The 6,041-nt window shown below is 40.8% G+C and overlaps 1 protein-coding gene across 11 annotated transcripts in view; it reads right to left on the reverse strand.

Moving 5' to 3' along the window:
- LOC138747131 (uncharacterized) overlaps positions 1-6,041 on the reverse strand; it is a 116,461-nt gene that overhangs the window by 109,764 nt on the left and 656 nt on the right. Inside the window, exon 2 of one of the 11 annotated variants that reach the window (XR_011347325.1) lies at positions 207-526. The exons of 6 other annotated variants lie outside the window; for them this stretch is intronic. The gene's annotated coding sequence lies outside the window, so the exon portion shown is untranslated. Of the gene's footprint in view, positions 1-206; positions 678-3,076; positions 3,117-6,041 lie in introns of those variants that run through there. 4 more of the 11 variants (XR_011347321.1, XR_011347320.1, XR_011347329.1 and 1 more) reach the window with 4 other exon arrangements.

A 6,041-nucleotide genomic window follows, 5' to 3' on the forward strand; every position in this document is an offset into this window, starting at 1 on the left:
AATGGTTGACTTATATGCCGAATCGCCATCGAGCGTTTTTTTTTATATTTGAATTTAAGGTCTCAAAAGTATATCTGGCGAACAAGTTGAACTCTATTTTTTGAGAGATTTTTTAGGGATTCAAGACTCAACTTATATGCCGAAATATACATAAGTGCAGTGGTTGCTGCGGCAGTGCTACAGAGTAAGGACACGTCTGCACAGTGTGAGGGTGAACCAAAGAGTGAGTTTATTGATTTGAATCCGCCGCATCTCCGCGCTGGCCCACCCACTTCTGGAGACATACCTGCCGGTTTCCAGAAGTGATGGCACCGTGTCGTGGTGTCACTCTCTGGCCAGCGGGGCGCTTCGCTGAAGTGGAAGGTGGCTTAGCTTGCACGTGTCGCTAGGCGTGGGCTCCTTCTCAGCAGTGAAGGGGAGCTCGTGCCATCTAGGACTGACCGTGTATTGCAGCGATTCACCCCATTTACTCGCATGGTTGCTTGGCCTGCTACAGTAGGTCACAACTTGACTACCATGCGACATTCTGGTGACCACATTGAAGGAAAGAAGTGATTGAAGCAGAGATTTATGAAGACGTTCCCAGGTCTGAAAAATTGTAACTGTGAGTAAAGATTGGATAAGCTCTAAACTCCAAATTGAGTGGAAAAGCAAATTGTGCAGAGGACATGGAGAGTCTGCAGAGAGATAGATAGATTGAGTGGGCAAGAGTCTGGCAGATGGAGTACAATGTTGGTAAATGTGAGATTATCACTTTACAAGGAAAAATGGAAGATCATAATATTATTTAAATGGCACACCCTATAGCGTGCTGCTGTGCAAAAAAACTTGGGAGTGTTTGTGCATGAATAGCAAAAGGTTGGTTTGCAGGTGTAGCAGGCTATCAGAGGCGGTGCAGAGGAGGTTCACCATGTTGATTCCAGAGATGAGGGGTTAGCCTATGGGGAGAGATTGGATCATCTTGGACTGAACTCGCTGAATGAGAGGGGATCTTTTAGAAATGTATAAAATTAAGAAATTAAGATAGAGGTAGGTAAATTGTTTCCATCAGTGGGGGAGACTAGAACTAGGGGACAGAGCCTCAAGATTCAGGGTAGTAGATTTAGGACAGATATGAGGAGGGAATCCGTGGAATTCGCTGTCAACTGAAGCAGTGGAGGCGACCTCAGTAAATATGTTTAAGACAAGATTGATTTTTACATCATAGGGGAATTAAGGGATATCCAGAAAAGGCAGGTAGGTGGAGATGAGCCCCTCATCAGATCAGCCATGATAGTCGACTCCTGCTCCTATTTCTTATGTTCTCTGGTTGTTTTTTTTAGTATGGAATAGAAGAGGCTGAAGAGAGAATTAATTGAGGTGTACAAGAATATGATGGCCCTCGGGAGAGTAACAGGAAGGATCAATTTTCCCTAGCACAGGGGTCAAAAACCAAGGGGCAGCAATTTGAATAATTGGTAGAAAAATGAGAGGGGAGGTGAGGAAAGTTTTTTTTCATCTAGAGAATAGTAGAATTCTGAACTTCACTGCATGAAAGAAGATGCAGGAAAGAAATCCTCCCCATTTTTAAACAATACTTGGATGTCCACTTGCAAAGCAACAGACCCAGTGCAAGCAGGGACAGGGGACAATGGGTCTGTAGCTCTGCAAGTCACAGCAACAATGGGTGGAATGGTCTCCTTCTGCAGTGTAAACATTCTGTGAGATGCAAACAACATTACTCATTCTTCAACGATCCTTGAATGTCTAGTGTCACATATCAGTCAAACTGGGTAAGGATGGCAGACTCTTTCTCTGAATAACATTATTACAACCCAGTCGTTTTTCAATAACTGTCACTGCATCACAAAATTATTTAATTAAGAGGGACTTAAACTCATCACTCATCAATTGATGTTACGGATTGTTACTTTTGTAACAGCATTATTACTTGATGTCAGTTTACTGATCTTTGGCTGAGATGCAAATAGCTGAAATCTCCAATTATTATTATTTAATGTCGTAGTGGTGAAGTTACTAGTATTCACAAATTTGTATTCATAAATGCAAAAGCACAGCAGCTGGGGGCTTAAACCAGTGGTTTTCAAACTTTTTCTTTCCACCCACGTCCCACCTAAAGTAATCCTTTACTAATCACAGAACACTTATGGCATAGGGATTACTTAAAGTGGGATGTGAGTGGAAAGAAAAAGTTTGAAAACCACTGGCTTAAACTCTGCAAATTTAATAAACTGGAATTTTAAAAAAACACATTCTGGACATCAACTTAATGGATTGTTGTTAGAACACATTCAATTCATTAATGTCTATCAACTATCGCTCTTTAATTATTCTAAATAGATACATCACCTGCCTGATAGCACTATGATTGCATTTACTAATAAAAACATTTTGCATTGGACAGGTCACTGCTTTAAGTTCCACGTCACTGCATTGCTGTACTTTGTATTTTTGGCACCAGTGCACAAGCTAACCTAAATTCCACTGTTGCAAACCTCTGTCATTTCCAGTATTTCATTGGAATCATACACAGATAGAGCAAATGACGCTTTTAAGAATCAAATCTCCGGCTGAAGTTGCACTGCACAATACCGACACAGGAGCATGTTCCCAAATAAATAGGTTATAGCTTTGTGTCACAAAAGCAAATTGAGGCGATTAACCTAAACCCTCAATGTGTACATTGGAAAAATTCAACTTGCATTTATTTTATTTACTTAGTTGCAGAAGACTATCCCAAGGACTAAAAAGTCTGATATCAAGGCACACAAGGAGATATTATAGAAGAGACACACAGAAAAAGCTTCAGATGGTTGAATCTTGAGCATACAAACAATTGCTAGAAGACATTAGAGAGCATTTTAAATGAGAAAAGCTTCTTGGAGTTGTTCACCAGTAGTTGAGTGATTAAAAGCAGAGATGTTGAAGAAGTCAGATTTCGAGGAGCGAGAGATCATAAACAAGTTACATAAAGGAGGATTGAATACAATAACTTTGACCTTGTTAGTCCTCTTGGTTATCTCTTCAGAAAGCATTCAACTTCATGAGATGTGATTTTCCCACATACAAAGTCATAGCTAACACTGGAAACAATTTTTCTTCAAAAGGTTTGCTTGCTGAAAGAAAATTGGGGATTATGATAGACAACTTCAAGCTGAACACAAAAGATGATTTCAGATTTGCTGTATCATGTAGGATGTTGGAAATTAACTTTTATTGAATTTAACATAATGATGCTGACACAAACTCTCAGGTTGACTGCACATGCTACATAAACCCTCAACGCAGGGTGAGGAACGCAGGGTTTGTCTTGGTCACCAATTTTACAACAAAAGTAGAGCTCATAAGGTTTCTTAATAAGTGCATCTTTGCGTCTTGAACATATATTCGCCATAAATGTAACAGAATGTATCGCAGCTGTTGCAACATTAACGAAACATTTCTGCAATATTGATTCTTCCTGAAGACAATAAATACTGTTGTATATATAAATAGTACAATCACTGTGCTATTGCCTGAAGAACATGTGCATCAACATACGTTCAATCTATAATTGATGTAATGCACAGCATCTGTATATGTGAGCTGCTTTTACAGCCTGACTGCATCTATCCTGACTAAGCATGCCCAGTCCTAAGACAACATTTACATAGCACCTGCACTGAGTGAATGCCCAGGCATGCTTGGACTGACCAAAACAGCTTGCTTTGTGGGCAATATACTCGACTTAAAATATGACAGAAAATTACAATAAGTTATATCGAAGAAAAAAGTACATGATAGGAAAAGTTTAAGGTGACTTTCATGATTAGCAGCCCAAAATCCATAAAATACACCCAAAAGTGCAAAATCTTCATTGTCTAATCAGTCCTTGTATTTCCAGATGCAAATAAATCCCTTCCAATTCCTTTCCCACTAGTGATCCAAGGCTCACCAGTCAGTAGTTTCCTGGCTTATCCCTGCTGCCTTTCTCAAATAAAAACAATTAGCCATCAAAAAAAAAGTTAATTGCCTTTTACTTCCTATGGATAATGCATGGTCTGTTGAGTTTCTCTACCAAAAACACCCAGAAATGCTGGAGGAACTCAGCCGGTCTCGCAGTGTTCATAGGTGGTAAAGACAATAGACAATAGGAGCTGGAGTAGGCCATTTGGCCCGTCGGGCCAGCACCGCCATTTTAGATCATGGCTGATCATTACCATCAGTACCCCTTTCCAGCCTTATCCCCATAACCCTTAACTCCGTTACCCACAAGAGTCTTATCTAACTCTCTTTTGAACATAGTCAGCGAATCCGCCTCTACCACCCTCTGTGGCAGAGCATTCCACAGATTCACACTTCTCTGGGTAAAGACGTTTTGGGCCTGAACCCTTCCTTCAAGGTATAAGCACAAAGGAGGCAGGGATCTCAGTAAAGACTGAAAGAGAAAGCTGGGAGGGGGAGGAGACAATACCAACAGATAAAAGATGTTAATTGAATATAAGAGGAAAGGGGAGGTGATCTTGGTTCTGCGAAAGGAGACAGAGGGGGAGAGAGAGAGAGACACACAGAGCAAGAGGAAAGGAGATGGGGGACGAAGATGGGGGGGGGGGGGATTTAACAGAACCTAAAGTCAATGTTAATGTTCGGTCTCTCTCTTTCTTCCCTTTACCCCCTGTCTCCTTTCACAGAGCCAAAATCAATACTCACTTTTCTTCTTATCATATCCAATTAACATCTTTTGTTGATCCGGACTCCTCCCCATCCCATTATTCCATATTTCTCTTTCCAGTCTTTATTTTTGCTCATATCTTGAAGAAGGGCTCAGGCCCAAAATGTCAGTAATGTATCGTTACCTCCTTTAGATGCTGCGAGACCGGCTGAGTTCCTCCAGGTTTTTACTACAATCATAGTGTCTGCTGACTTTTGTGTTCCACTCCAAGTTTCTCTTCCACTTTTGTGTATCGCACTGGACCACATTAGCTGTCCTCCAGTGCCTTCCCTTTGGCTAAATGAAGATGCAGAAATCTCTGCCAGAAGTTCCTCATCCCTGAAATTATTTTGGTCAACCACTTCATTTTCTCCAAAGCTGTGAAATTGTTCCTAACGTGTAAAAACACAATGTTGGACAAATTCAGCAGGTCAAATAGTGTACTTTATGTAGCAAAGATGCATACCAATGTTTCAGGCTTGTGTCCTTCATCAAGGATTCTCTCTCTCTGCTCCCTATATGTAATCCCTGCTGCTCTCAGAATACCTTGATGAAGGGCTCAAGCCCAAAACATTGGTTATTCATCTTTATCTTTGCTACATAAAAGACCAACTGAGTTTCTCCAGCACTGTGTTTTTAATTCTATTCAGCCATTCTTCAGCAGTGTCGTACCACCTGATACCAATTCAAATGACTGTTGACATTCCTGTTGTACTCATTGAGGTGGATTCCTCAACTACATGGACCTGGAGGTTACAACCATATGAGCCTGCAGCTGACGTGGACTTTACCCCTCCATAAATCTTTGTCCGCGAAGCCAAGCCAAAGAAGAACAGGCTGGAAAAACTGTGATGGATCCTGTGACTGTGCCAGAGATTACTGGAATACAATGACAAGTTTAAAATTGTAAACTGGATCTCATTTTGAATAAGTTGACTTTGTGTAACGATGCTTACTTTAAAAGATTAGCAGTTCCTATCGTTCTGTTGAATTTTGATCCTGTTACATTTTTAAAATTGCTCTGCTGGAGTTTGTTGAAGTACAAGATCACTGTATGTAATGTGTAATTTTTGACCTCTGCTTGTTTCTTAGTAGTTAACTGTGGTTTGGATTTTGCAGCAATGATGTTACCTTTTGATTTCCAGCCCTGGTGGTGATGCCACATCTTCCACTCTGGTTTGGATAAGTCAGCAGGATGAACTGGATGCCTGTCAACATTTTGCCCGTACCTTGATGAAGGGCTCAAGCTCAAATTGTGGGTTATGTATCTTTATCTTTGCTACATAAAGGACACTGTTTGACCTGCTGAGTTTCTCCAGCACCGTGTTTTTACTCCAACCACTGTGTCCGC

Source organism: Narcine bancroftii, chromosome 12 (assembly GCF_036971445.1).
Source record: "Narcine bancroftii isolate sNarBan1 chromosome 12, sNarBan1.hap1, whole genome shotgun sequence".
Taxonomy (NCBI): domain Eukaryota; kingdom Metazoa; phylum Chordata; class Chondrichthyes; order Torpediniformes; family Narcinidae; genus Narcine; species Narcine bancroftii.